The following is a 16,172-nucleotide window of genomic DNA, read 5'->3' as shown; positions in this document are numbered from 1 at the left end:
GCACACTATGCAGTCTTCAATCTCAACAAGTAAGGAATATATAGCTTACCTGTTCCCGCCACCACCGTGCGAACCCTCACAGGAACGTCCGGCACTTGCACCGCCTCCTCCCCAGAGTCCGCGTCCAACACCACCACCTCCGCGCTGGCCCCGCCACCAGATGTTCCACCTACAAAGTACATTTAAGAATGTTAGAATACACCACTCACTACTATATAATATTTGGTCTAGGAGGAATAAAGAAATGTTAAAAAAACGAAATACAATGTAATAATTTGTAACTGTCTACTCTAAAGTAAAAATGTCCCTTTTTCCAGGGAAGGCTGTTGTCTTGATGCACTTTTTGGCACAACTGATGAATGCTTGCTTTTTATTTTTAACACACACCACTTTTTCTCCTAACAGAAGCTTGACTTATAAGAACACGATCAGGGTCAAGCCAGGTGAGAGCTCAGCTCGACCACAAGAAATGTGTCCAATTAATCGTTAGCACTAAGCACTTTTCCATTTCCAGTTAAACGTTTACTTTTATGACAAAGTTGATTTTAATAAATGTGTTTAGTTTTAATAAAGCTTTTAAACTTAAATAGACTCTGTGGTTTTTGGTCCTCAAGACTAGAGTGGATGAGCTAAAGGTTTTGGAATTTTTGCAAACATGAGTGCCTCTGACACTTCTTGACTGTGACTCCGTACTCTTGTCCTGCGTTGGATAATCTAATCATCATTGGGGATCAATCATCGGTGACTTTGGGAGCTAAATGACTCTGCCACACTATCTAGTCAGTAAGGAGATTGGGGGTTCTTCAAAGTCTGATATCACTGAGCTATGTGGAAAGAAAGTCTACCTGCGCCTATTATAATTGATAACCAATGCACTATTTAGTGTTCATAGTTCGGTTTGTGCAGATTTGTCCCTGCAACAGTAGTAGAATGGATTGTCCTCCTATCCAAACCAAAAGTAAAGTAGTATCTTATTCTTTCTTGGTGGTCATTCACCTTTTCATTGTTGGCAATTGTCAAAGCATAAACATTTAGAAGACTTGAAAATACATTATGGACAATCCCAGAGGACTGCACTCAGTGCATAGAGCTATTGCTGACTAGAATGGGAGTCCAATGGAATTGCCAAATGTGCAATCTTAGTTAGCTACACAGACAGACTAATAAGAATAATCTAGTAATACCACAGGGAGTCATAGTCGAGGCAGGATAAGAATTTAGATCCAGTCTACAAGAAGATCAAAGACGATTTAGAAAAAATCGAATGAGGAACGCTAGGAAAAAATAGGTACTCTATATTAAAATAAAACTTACTGGGGCCAGCAAAGGAGCCCTCGCCTGCCCGATCCTGGCCTGCATCCTCCTGAACACCACCCTCCTCCTCCTCCTCCTGTGTCCTCTTGCCCCTGGGGGGAGCTGATGTACAACATGAAAGAAAGAAAGACCAGAAAACATGGATGAGATTTGTCAACCAAATCAAACATTTCAAAAGAACAATAACAAAATATTTTGGAGAAATAGCAAATAGATAGACAACTATTCCACGGGATATATTGACCTATCTCATGTGGTATACTACGTTATTCATATTGCCTGATTTGCGGACCGTTGACTTTGAAAGTTCCTATGTAACTCACTAAACAGACTACTAAAAAGGTTTGCCTAGGCCTGGCAGGCAGCAGTCCGCAGCACGCAAAGTGACAGACAAAGTCCATCCTGCTTGCAGATCAGTGAATACTCAAACTATCATTCCACCGACCACCACCACTATTTCTTCTTATAGCCATGTGTCTAAAGGAAGGACTGGACTTCAGTCTGTTGGGGCTGATTTAGAAGTCCCTTGCGGCTCATTTTCCTCCATTGTTGCGTGACTTTTGTGACGCAGCGGCAGAACAAAAGAGTCGCCATGGTGCGGCGTATATATAAAAAAAAACGCATATGGGAGATGCATCACGTTGTAAAGCCCTGCGCCATCAGGGGGCGTTCTGGCGCAAGGGAGGGCGTTCCTGCGCAGGAACGAATCCTAAAAGTGCCTGAGGGAAATCTACAAGATGTCAATCAGTCACTTTTAGGACAATGATGCGTGACTCAAACCCTGCGCCTGCTTGAAGCCGACGTATGGCTTGATGCAGCATTGGGGAGATAGGGCACCCCAGAGCATTGCTGGAGCTGCGCCATCGTTGGCACGCAACTCCAGCAATGCGCCGCCTTTACGGCACAGATGCGAAGGCTTCTGTGACGTTTTGGGCCAATGGGTGGTGGTGGCATGGCGCACAATTACTGCCGCATCCCTGCTACTTTGCAGGGATGCGCCGGTAATTGAAAATATGACCCTTAGTGTCTAGCATTATGCAGTTCTTTACACTACACTCATACATAATTTCTCAGGCCAATGAAATGAACACAAAATACAAAACAAATAAGCATAGTAGCAAGCAAGGCTACTGAGAAGGAGAGCAGTGCACCTGAAATGCATAGAAGAATTTGAAATCTAATTTACCTACAATGTAATCGGCAGCATTATTGCTCTTGGTAAAGAACAAAGATTTGCAAATAACAGAGCCGGATAAAACAGATTAGTGATGAAATAGCTAGAAATAGCTACTACTACTCACCAAGCCCAGGGACCTCTACGCCGAGCGCGTCCAGCAAGTCCCGTTCCCGGTCCATGACATCCGTCCAGCGGTGGGTGGCCTGGTTATAGGTGCGCCGGACCCCAGAGAGCTTAAACATGGCCCGGCACACCTTCTCCCACCGCTTCCGGCGCTCCCGGATGCCATAGCCGGTTGCGATCTTGCCGCCTCCCAGGATGGTCTTGGGGAGGCGGCGCTGGACGTGGAAGATGAGTGCGGCCACCTCCTCCGCGCTAAAGATCTCCTGTGGCATCACTAGCTCCCCCCTCAAACGCCCGCATGGGAGCCGGGCATGGGGTGCGGGACCCTTCCCCTTCTCAGGGTGCTTCCCGGCTCCCTTTACCATGGTCTGGGCAGAAATGAGTTAAATAATAAAGAAGAAATAGAATAGGGAAGAAGAAAAGAAAAGAGTTTAAAAAAGTTGTATAAAATTAACAAAAAGTAGCAGAAAACACAAAAATATAGAGCTAGAAAAATAGAGGGATAGATAATAAGTAAAATAGATCAAATAAACTTCAAACAAGCAAAGGATGGCAGAGATTCAGAGAGGATACAGAAAGCATGCCCAGAACCATAGCAATGAATGAGAAACAAGATGGCCGCGCCCATTCACGACCGCATGGGTAAGTTCGCGCGAGATTTTCCTCGCGATCACGCGCGAAATTGTACTAGCGAGCAGCACACTTTGCGAGATTACACATAGCGGCCGGAAACGGTATTACGTCACGCAAACAAGATGGACGCGCCCGTGTACGACCGCTAGGGTAACTTCGCAAACGTATAGCTACAAGCGCCTTGCGAACAAGCAAAAAATCACGCGAACATACACGCCGCAAAAAAAAAATTACTGTATTCGCACGCATTCGCGGCTTCTGAAATCGATCTCGCACGGATTCGCGCCCCACAAATCGCGCGAAATTGCAGAAAAACGATTTTTGCTAAACTGAAAGCAATCAGCAGGTGCAAAAGTTCAAACTTAACATTAGTAACCATTCACTCTAGTGCTTCCTGAAGGGCACCTCCAGAGTTCAGTTGCCTATTTGCAACTATTCCATGACCCTGCTATGACCCAAACAGCAGGCTCATAGAATAGCTACAAGTAGACCATAAAGGTCCTGTGAAAAAAAATTGCACTGCAACAGAAAGCAAATTACAGATAAGGAAGGAAGCAGGTGCCAGCCAGACTGGAAGTTTCAAAATTACTGACACATTAATCACCCCCAAATTAATTCATGGCAGTTGAAGAAGGGCAGGTGTGCTTGCTTTCACTGCAACAGAAAGCAAATTACAGATAAGGAAGGAAGCAGGTGCCAGCCAGACTGGAATTTTCAAAATCACTGACACATTAATCAACCCCAAATTAATTCATGGCAGTTGAAGCAGGGCAGGTGTGCTTGCTTTTTTTCACCCCCATAATCTACAGTGATAAACAAACCTAATGGGTGGCAGTGAGGATGTACCAGAGGGTGGCATGGGTGTACCAGAGGGTGGCAGTGGTGAAACAGAGGGTGCTGTGAACCTGTGATGATAAACCAGATGTAGAAACAACATAGTCGCGGCCGTTGCGAGCCAAAAAGTAAGTTCGCAATTGCGAAATGGTCCACAAATCCTCGCGAACGCTCGCCAACACAAAAAACGTAAAAATCCGCAAATCCGCGAGAGTTTGCGGATTTTGCGTATTGCGAATCCGTAAATTCGCAAATTCGCGTACGCGAGATCCGCTAGATCCGCCCATGCTTAGTTGAGACCATTAGGAGTCTTACTATCTAATAAAATGATGTGCCTGGTCTCTAACCTACGCAATAGCAGCTCACGGTCCCCACCCCTCCTTTGTGGTGGTACCGTGTCAATGACAAAATATCTCAATCCAGCCGGATTCTTCCCGTGTACCTCCTCAAAGTGCCTTGCTACAGGGTACACAGTGTCGCCGTTGGTAATGGCCCTGAGGTGCTGTAGAATGCGTTTGTAAACCTGTGGTCTTGTACTACCAACGTAGCGTAGACCACAGGGGCATTCCAGCACATACACTGCGTACTCTGTGCGGCATGTTAGTTGGCACCTGATTACTGTGGGTTTATTGCTAAATGGAGTCACATACTTTTTTTACTGACACCATTTCTGCACGCTTTGCAGGAAGAGCACTTGAGGAAACCTTTGCTTGAGTCCAACCACGAGCCCGTGGTCCGGATCTCAGGACTGCTAGATACTAAACAGTTCCCCATTGTTCTAGCTCTTTTGTAGGCTATACTCGGTGTGCCCTTGATCTGCCCACTTAATACGGGGTCACTAGAGATAAGTGTCCAGTTACGTTTGACAATGTTTCTAATGATCAAATGTTGATTATTAAATGTTAGAATGAGTCGAGTTTCATTGTCAGTAACTGTAGATTTATTGCTAATGCTTTGCGTACTTGTAGACAACAAAGATGATCTATCACAAGAATTGGCTCTTGTGATGGCTTTATCAATGATCTCTTTTGCATAACCTCTTTGCAGGAATATGACCTTGCATGCTTCTTGAGCCTCTGTGCAATCTACATCTGCACTGCAAATTCTCCTAATACGGAGCATTTCCCCATAGGGGATGCTCCTTAAGAGGTGTCCTGGATGGTGACTACCCGCATGCAAGACACTATTACCTGCAGTTGGTTTGCGGTATAGTCTAGTTTCTAGTTTGCCCCCACGAGGGAAAATTTCTACATCTAGGAAACAGACTGATGTATCACTAATTTGGGCTGTAAACTGTAAGTTGAGGTCATTGTCATTCAAATTGTCAATGAACTCAACTGCCTCTTTATGTGACCCATCCCAAATTAAAAAGAGGTCATCGATGTATCTTAACCACCTTATAATTTTGGTATTCATGATGTCCCTGAATTTGGGCGTGAGGACCTGTTCCTCCCAGTATCCCATGTGTAAACAGGCCTAACTGGGAGAGAAACAGGCCCCCATCGCCACAACCCTCGTCGGTTGGAACAATTGTTTACCAAATAGAAAAAAGTTGTTTTCCAGGCACAGTGTGATCATAGCAATAATCATTTGTGTGTGGTCTTTTAAACACTCAGGTCTAGAATCCAGGAAATGTTGAGCTGCTCTCAGCCCATCTTTGTGAACAATGCTAGTGTACAATGAGGTCACATCAAGTGAGATCAATAAATAACCTTGTTTCCAATGTACATGATTGATCTTGCCCAGAAAGTCTCCTGTATCTAGCACAAAAGATAGTAATGATCTGACAAAGTCTTACAAAAAAAAGTCAACATACTTGCTCACATTTTCTAGTATACTGTTGCAAGCGGAGATAATTGGACGGCCCGGCGGTGCAGATCTATCTTTGTGTATTTTAGGAATAAAGTAAGCAACTGGCATTACAGGATTTTCCTTCTTCATGAACTTGAACTCGTCCATGGTGATAATGCCAGTGCTCCTCCAAGCCATCAATTTAGAATAGATGTCACATTTTGCTTGTTGTACTTAGTTGGCATCTATCCGTCGGTAGCATGTTCGATCGTTTAACTGCCCCCATGCCACCTATATATATATATATATATATATATATTCACTGAAAAAACCATAGGTTATAGACCATATATAGTTAGGAATTAGCATTTAAAAAACCTTTTTTTACTCACACAAAACCATTGAAATTCCATATATAGTTAGTTAGTTGCACTAACTATATATCGCGCACCCTAAATCCACTGCTGATCATGTCACATATTACATCATTCATGACATGGTCAGTGACATCACTGATGACATCTCAAATGACAGTGGAAGTATACGTGTCTGGACGAAGGATTTAGTAGGTGCATGACTGAATGTATGAGTGAGTGATTAAATGTGTCTCACTGAGTGCATGGGTTAGTGACTAAACTGTCTTAATTTGTGCATCATTATGTCTGTTGTTCTGTAAACTGCTGCATGTGTTGATCAGTAGCTATATGATTAACTATATGGGTTATTGATTGATTGTCCAAGTATTTGTATGGGAGGCTGAGTGTGTGTGTGGCTGGCTGGGAGGTGTGTGACTCTGTGCAGATCAATGTGTACTTGTATCAATGATTGTATAAGAGAGTAAGTATGTGTTAGTATATGTTTGAAAATGTAAGGTGCTCTATGTTTAACTGTATAGACAAGAAAATGGAAGTGTGATTGATTCTTTACAGGACTGACTAGGTGTGTGAGTAACTCCATGGATGAGTGGCAGAGTGTGAGTGTCTGTATAGGTGTATGAGTGCATATGATAGTGTTGTAAAGATGAGTGATGGTATGTATGAATGATTGTATGGGTGAATGAGTGAATGTGTGTGTAGACGTAGGAATCAGTGAGTGCGTATGTAGTAACTAGTATTGGTGTGTCAATGGTTTCAAAAATTATACTCTGTATTTAACACTGGGTGTAACAGAGGTTATATTAAAATGTGAGGAGATGCATTGTATTGTCACATGAATGATATCATCAGTAATGTGGTCATTGATGTCAAATGAGATGTCATCAGTGATGTCATCAGTGATGTCATTTGAGATGTCATCAGTGATGTCATCAGTGATGTCACTGACCATGTCATGAATGATGTAATATGTGACATGATCAGCAGTGGATTGCGGGTGCGCGATATATAGTTAGTGCAACTAACTAACTATATATGGAATTTCAATGGTTTTGTGTGAGTAAAAAAAGGTTTTTTAAATGCTAATTCCTAACTATATATGATCTATAACCTATGGCTTTTTCAGTGAATTTTCAAGGTTTTGTAAATGCTAATTCCTAACTATATATGGTCTATAACCTATGGTTTTTTCAGTGAATTTCATTGTTTTTTTAAAAGCTAATATCTATATCTGTAAAATATATTCTTTATTACGTGACGTATCACGTAGCCACGTGAGACGCCTCATGACACGTCGCATAACCGTGACGTATCGGCTCTGCAGCGCAAACAAAACCCGTAACGTAAGCGCGCCGGAGCACGCTTACAGATATATATATCTTTTTTAACCTTAATTAGCCAAAATCCACACGTGCACATATCTTGAGGCCTTGCAAAGGCACATCAAACAAACAGTCCCTACAATTTTTCAACGTTTTCTTGATAATCTATTCCATTTTTTTTTTTTACTGTTTCTCTTGTTACGCTTACCGGGACGCTACCCGGTACGCGAACCGGACGCTCCAAAAACACAAGATGGCGGACTCCCGTTACGCTGCCGGTTAGCTGCCCGGTTCGCGTACCGGGAAGCGCCTCTACCGCGAAAAATCGCAAATTTTTTTTTTCTGCCCCGCGGGGGACTTTAATATCCCCCTCATCAATCCTAGGGGGTCAGGAGGGGTTTACCTTGCCCCCTTTCCTTCATTTCCCCCTTCGTTTTTCACCACATCTTGTCTCTCGAACCTACCGAGAAACAAGATGGCGGCCGCTCCGGACTGTTTACAATGTTGACAGCTACGCTGCCGGTTAGCTGCCCGGTTAGCTGCCCGGTGAGCTGCCCGGTTCGCGTACCGGGACGCGCCTCTACTGTGAAAATTTTTATTTTTTTATTTTTTCCCCCGCGGGGCACTTTAATATCCCCCTCATCAATCCTAGGGGGTCAGGAGGGGTCTACCTTGCCCCCTTTCCTTCATTCTCCCCTTCGTTTTTCACCACATCTTGTCTCTCGATCCTACTGAGAGACAAGATGGCGGCCGCTCCGGACTGTTTAGAATGTTGACAGACACCGGAGAGCCAATCAGCTTCGCTTCGCGAAGTTCCGTTACGCGTCAGGTACGCGAACCGGGGCGCTGCCCGGAGCGCGCTTACAGATATATATCTTTTTTTGAACGTTAATTTCTCAAAATCCACTGGAGCACATATCTTGAGACCTAGCAAAGGCACATCGGGCTAACAGTCCCTACAATTTTGACAAGTTTCGTGCAAATCCATTCAGCCGTTCGGGCTAAAAGTGAGGCCAACCGCCCTATGGAAATTAACATGGGAAAAACACGTTTTGGGACCCCCCTTTTTTCTCAGCCCCCCCTTGACAAACCACCCCCAAATTTTCAGTGGCTGCTCAGAAACAAAATGTTCCATTTTCCTGAAAATTTCAGCCAATTCCGTCCACAAACGCCAAAGTTATTGGACATAGAATTTTCAAAAATCCCATAGAGAAAAAATCCTAACTATATATACCTACTGGCGATCGCCAGTAGGTAATATATATATATATATATATATATATATATATATATATATATATTCCAAAGCACTCTTCACAGCCGTACCTTCACTGGCAGCCGGACGGAAAGAGCACGGACCACAGGATTCTTTTCAAATACCGCTTGGTTTATTCAAAGATTTCACAAACAAACGGCAGCCATAACGCGTTTCATCTCTCCCAGGGGACTTGATCACATGACACGCATCCACCATTGACCTTCCGTTTTAAAGGTTACACTTTTTTTCTTTAACTTTCTTTGGGTAAATGTGTACCATGTGATTACGTATTTAAAGTGCTCAGTGCTGTTTAAAACACACATCCACATGAATATCCCTTGGGGTCACTTACTGTGACCTGATAGACCCAACAAATAAATAAATACTCTCAAGATTACATTTCATAGTGATCCTGACATGCAAATGCCATTGTAAAATACATATATGGCAAAACCCATGGGGCCTTGTTGTATATACAATTGATGAGCGAACTACCATATTTCAGTCATAGGTAATACTAGGTCTCCTTTCATTTTCTGAGTATATAAATATATAAAAACAGATATCATTATATACATATATAAATATATATAAATATCAATATATAATACAAAAATTATATAATATATGATATATACATAAATGTACACATGACGTAACAAGATGTTTGCTATATATATGTGTATATATTCTCACACACATAAATATGTATATACACACAAACACACATTCAATGGCACCCCATGCTTTATCTTATATAATAAATGCATTTATGGTAAAATATGACGTGCCATGCAGGACACTGCAGCTGTTTAACCCGTGACATCCATTTCCGGGTTCAGCAGAGCCCTTCAGTGTAATACATCCGGTTATCACATAGCACGCCATGCATTATGCCATATAATTGGAATACAGGGGATCATTTCTGCAGCCCAGATGTATGCACTTGTCAAGAGAGTTCCAGCAGCAGTTCACTTCATGTGGATTACGGCGTTGCATCATACAGCAGCCCATATATTATCTATAGAATAACCGCGCGGAGGGCAATGTATGGCCTGGCGTTCAGCACATGGCCGCAATCACTTGAATTATTCGGGCGATGCTTAAAACCACGTGGTCAGCTTACATCAGCAGAGCTATTTGGGTGAAGGATGGAGCCGTCTCATATGGCAGTCCATACATCAGCCACTGCATCAGCCTATATGCTATATATGGAATGTGTGACTGCTTGTGGAAATGCAATAATGCAATACATGTTTTATTTCACAGCGTCCTGCTGCCGTCAGAACAGTGCGGTGGAAACCTGGACTAAAATATATCACAATTTCAGGGCTGCACAGCGAAAATACCACTTTCTTCTTCGGAGCGTTGAAAAATGGTAAAAAAATGTCTACCAAGTCAAATAAGATTTGAGGAGAAATTGTGAGTGCTTTATTTTTCAGCTCCTAAAAATTTGCATTTGTCGATGCAACAAATTTTCAGTAGCCTTCCAACGCCAAATTTGTAACTACACATCCTGAAATGACCAGAGGAAGAAAAGCTCGTGAATCCATGTCAATTTCCGTGGTTTGTGGTTAAAACGAAACAGTTTTGGAAGGTATTACATTTTATTGGTACCCGTTGAGGTGCTTGCCCTCACAATCAGGCGGTTACATTGTCAAAATTATGAAACCTCTAGGCGACATGCGGGAGAATCTTAAAATATTTACCCCTTTGCTTGGTGAATTTCAGCAAAGATTTCAAAATATATATTTGTGGGGTGGGATAAGCCCGGCAGGGCTGTTGAATATGACAAGCATAATGCATGGTGTGGAATAATTGCCCACCAGGTCTTGTTAATTGTTTGTTATTTGCCCCGCCAGCTTCTTGAGCATTGGTTTTTAGGCAAGGACTACGCAGTGCGATCACACATGTGCCAGCAAGCGCAGTGCAGCCTCCCAAACTAAACGGTAGTCCGCCTCAACAGGAGTTCATTGTATTGTATTGTATTGTAATTGCATTTGTATAGCGCTTACTACCCCTGACAAGGCGTCGAAGCGCTTTTTCGGCGAGTAGTACGCTACTCCGGGACCCACAGAGGATTAGTGTTGAATTAGTATAGTGAAACATGCAAGTACATTTTAAGTGGTGGATATGTTGGTCAGTTTGGATTCGGAAGGATAGCAGAAGGATAGAAGAGGAAAGAAGGTTTGTATCTATCCAGCGCTTCTAACCCCTGATGAGGTGTTAAAGCGCTTTTTATGGCGAGTAGCACGCTACACCGGAAACCCATAAAGGATTAGTGGCATATTAATGCCCTACGAACCGCATATTAATGACCTCCTCATTTGAGTGTCACAGTCCTAGGGCAAATGGGCTTGTTTGGTGATTGCTGAGGCCGCTGCGCATTCGACATTCCCGTCTATTCATGCCCCATTGCTCCATGCTCGAAGGTGGTGATTTAGGGACCATGCATATGGCCATCAAACCACACAAGTAGTTAACAGGCTACATGTATGATCAATGCCCTTCCTCTACCAAAGATGACCATGTTTCTGCCTAGAGGCCATAGTTGATGCCACCCTCAGACCCCAGCAGAAGAAGCAGGAGAACATGTGACATCATCGAAGAAGGTTTTGGCATTCCCAATGTCACCTCTTTGGACTTAAACTTCTTTACATCTCTACTGTTGTCTGTGTCACAATTGTTGTATGTTGCACATTACACTACCTACCTGTGTGAGGTGAAAAATCTCTTGTCTCACCAGTATGACAAGAACACAGGTCACAATGCCAACATAGGCTCACACGATTGAGGGATATGGGTAGGATGCATGGTTGAAAAAGGATTATTGTTCTTACCTTTGAAGTGCAGGATTATGCATTTAAAGCTGTGCCCTATGGGAATGTTTTAAAATAAGATAAAAGTAATTTGGAATGGGCCCAATAATGTATTTTGTTTTAAACTCATGATACGGTTAGGATGTTTTTAGGGATAGAAGTTAATAATGAATAATTTTAACGTGAATCTTATGATGTGGTTTTATGGTATAATTTGTGATTTTTATAAAGATTTCTATGTTTAAGCACTATATAGTACAAATAAACTTTGTTTTGAACTGAACTGAACTGATTGAGGGATGAGGAGACAGGAAATGGTACGTATCTTTCTAACTTTGATGTGTAAAGCAAACAGTGAGCTCCATGTGTCACTGGGTAGCCATGTTTTTTTAAACATTTTTCACAGCACCGTGCCCAAGAGCATGAGAAATCAAACTGTGATACCATCAAGTGAAGAATGTCAGGCACTTGCCCAGTGTTTATTCATTGGCAGGTGTGTGTTTTTCAGTCTGGAGATGCATGCCCCTATTCTGTAGCCTGCTCCTCTACTAGGCGAAGCAGATCTATTGTATTGTATTGTAATTGCATTTATATAGCGCTTACTACCCCTGATGAGGCGTTGAAGCAGTTTGACAGCTTTGCACTCTGGTAACCCATCAACTACTTTTGGAGGAGACTGTTGGATACATTTGCAACCTCGGGTTTAACTCTGGATATTTAAAGCAGAGAGCGAATGTGCCAATGAGAAAGGGGAAACATCCTTTACAACGCAACTTTTACCACGCAGTGCCTTTACGACGCAACTTTTACAATGCAAACCATTACAACGCATTGCGCTGGGGGGCGCTCTAGGATAGGGAATAGATTTAATTTACTATCCAACACCTTCCCTACTATCCACGGGGACTGGAGTTGGAAAATTAAATTAAACTATTCACTATCCAGCACCCCAAAGCGCTATGCGTTGTAAAGGCATGCGTTGTAAATACCCCGTTGTAAAGGCATGCGTGGTAAAAGCATGCGTTGTAATGTCATACATCCATGAGAAAGGTATGGGAAGTATAAAGCAAACTTTCCAGTCTTCCCAGTGGCAGGGAACAGTCCCACAAATCTAGTAGTAAACTACAGTGGGTCCCAGCAATTGCTAGAAATTTAGTGGACAAGCTGACCTTGCTCCCAACCTCATGGTCAGGTGTTTTCCTTCTGTGTTCCTCTGTGAAACACTTGTAACCACCTTTCTCTTTAACGAAGTGCTGATGGAAGGCTTTCTGTATGGCACGGAAACTGTGGTTAGTGAAGGAACTGTGGACAAGGGCACTTTCTGGGCCATCATTTGTTGATGGAACTCATATGAGCAGAAAAATGTGATAATCCGAGGGAGGACTGCAAGGAGTTGTTATAAGCAAATTCAGCTAATGCAGTCCGTCACTACCAAGCACCCGATGGTCCATCGTAAACCATTGCAGGTGCTGTCCTAGTGACTGATTTAAGCATTGGGTTTCACCATCAGTCTGCAGAATGTAACTTCTAGTAGATTTAAAATGCTTGGGACTAATCCTTTTCATCAATTTGGTCTCTGGTAGTGATAATGATCGTAGGCAGACCATGAAGGTGAAAGATATGCAGAATGAAGGTTCTGTCTAATTCGGGAAACAACCTTTACAACGCAACTTTTACAACGTACTACCATTACAACAAAACTTTTACAGCGCAACATCCATTACAACGCATGCCATTACAATGCAACCATTAGAACGCATGACACTACAATGCATACCACTACAACGCATGTCATTACAACGCAGTCATTACAACGCATACCATTACAACGCATAACATTACCATCCAACAATTACCCTACTGTTGCACCCCCTGGAGTTAGAATAGTAATTTATACCCCTACACTATCCAACACTTACCCTATTGTTGCACCCCCTGGAGTTAGAATAGTAATTTTTACCCCTACACTATCCAATACTTACCAAACATGCAATTTAATGTTTTGCATTGTAATGGTATGCGTTGTAAAGGTAGTATGCGTTGTAATGGAATGCGTTGTAAAGGTAGTTTTTAAGAATTCGTTGTAATGCCATGCGTTGTAATGGAATGCGTTGTAATGGATGTTGTGTTGTAAAAAATGCATTGTAAAGGTATGCGTTGTAAAAGTATGCATTGTAACGTCATACATCCGTCTAATTCTATGTCTGAGGGCAATTTTTTCAAAGATTCAAAGAAATGAAACATCCCATGTTGACGAAATAGTCTGTGACTGCCAATACTGTATTGTACCCTTCTGATGAAGGTAGGTTGAAAATAAAGTCCAGGCTTAATGAGGGAATAGGTTGGAGCAACCTGCAGCAGGATTGTGGGAGGCTTTAGCTTTAGTACATATAGAAAACACATGTTAATATGACTTTGGAGGATCTTCCAAATATGAAGCCACCAAAAGTCCCTGGTGATGACTTCTGACACCTTTTTCTGCTGCAGGAGAGTTGTTGTACCATCTAAGACACTTGGACTGCATTGCTTTCCTCCATCACAATGAGTAGACCTTTGTGAGCTGACCTTCGTAGGGGTTCTTTTTCTGTCCATTGAGGTGCGGGAATGCCCATTTGAACTTGCCTAAAGATGTTCTTCTGTTGAGAAAGTGTGTCTGCTTTTCTGTGGCGTTTCCCAGGTCAATACGTGATGACATAATCAAAAGAAAACAAGCATTTACAATGCAATAGTCTCGGCATTATTAAAGGTAGAGCTATTGGCATTGCTCATGACATTTATTTTTTATTTTTAAATCATAAATAAATGGCATTGTCATTTACATTGCCAATTGCTTAATCGATAAATAAATGGCATTGTAATTTCCAATGCCAATAGCTTAATCGCTCGGATATGCATGGCCTATTGCATTTACACCCACACAGAGCCACACATACAGAGCCACCCACACAGAGTCATTCACATATAACCACCCACACACAGAGCCACCCTCACAGAGAGCCACCCTCACAGAGAGCCACCCACACAGAGAGCCACCCACACAAAGAGCCACCCACACAGAGAGCCACCCTCACAGAGAGCCACCCACACAGAGAGCCACCCACACAGAGAGCCACCCACACATAGAGTCACCCAGCCACCCACACAGAGAGCCACCCACACAGAGAGCCACCCACACAGAGAGCCACCCACACATAGAGCCACCCACACAGAGAGCCACCCACACAGAGAGCCACCCACACATAGAGTCACCCAGCCACCCACACAGAGAGCCACCCACACAGAGAGCCACCCACACAGAGAGCCACCCACACATAGAGCCACCCACACAGAGAGCCACCCACACAGAGAGCCACCCACACATAGAGTCACCCACACAGAGAGCCACCCACACAGAGAGCCACCCACACAGAGAGCCACCCACACATAGAGTCACCCAGCCACCCACACAGAGAGCCACCCACACAGAGAGCCACCCACACAGAGAGCCACCCACACATAGAGCCACCCACACAGAGAGCCACCCACACAGAGAGCCACCCACACATAGAGTCACCCAGCCACCCACACAGAGAGCCACCCACACAGAGAGCCACCCACACAGAGAGCCACCCACACATAGAGCCACCCACACAGAGAGCCACCCACACAGAGAGCCACCCACACATAGAGTCACCCAGCCACCCACACATAGAGTCACCCAGCCACCCACACAGAGAGCCACCCACACAGAGAGCCACCCACACATAGAGCCACCCACACAGAGAGCCACCCACACAGAGAGCCACCCACACATAGAGTCACCCAGCCACCCACACATAGAGTCACCCAGCCACCCACAAAAGAGCCACCCACACAGAGAGCCACCCTCACAGAGAGCCACCCACACAGAGAGCCACCCACACAGAGAGCCACCCACACATAGAGTCACCCAGCCACCCACACAGAGAGCCACCCACACAGAGAGCCACCCACACAGAGAGCCACCCACACATAGAGCCACCCACACAGAGAGCCACCCACACAGAGAGCCACCCACACATAGAGTCACCCAGCCACCCACACAGAGAGCCACCCACACAGAGAGCCACCCACACAGAGAGCCACCCACACATAGAGCCACCCACACAGAGAGCCACCCACACAGAGAGCCACCCACACATAGAGTCACCCAGCCACCCACACATAGAGTCACCCAGCCACCCACACAGAGAGCCACCCACACAGAGAGCCACCCACACATAGAGCCACCCACACAGAGAGCCACCCACACAGAGAGCCACCCACACATAGAGTCACCCAGCCACCCACACAGAGAGCCACCCACACAGAGAGCCACCCACACAGAGAGCCACCCACACATAGAGCCACCCACACAGAGAGCCACCCACACAGAGAGCCACCCACACATAGAGTCACCCAGCCACCCACACAGAGAGCCACCCACACAGAGAGCCACCCACACAGAGAGCCACCCACACATAGAGTCACCCAGCCACCCACACAGAGAGCCACCCACACATAGAGCCA

This window comes from Lissotriton helveticus, chromosome 9 (genome assembly GCF_964261635.1).
Source record: "Lissotriton helveticus chromosome 9, aLisHel1.1, whole genome shotgun sequence".
NCBI lineage: Eukaryota > Metazoa > Chordata > Amphibia > Caudata > Salamandridae > Lissotriton > Lissotriton helveticus.
The sequence above is the reverse complement of the archived record's forward strand: the minus strand, read 5'-3'. Positions refer to the sequence as shown.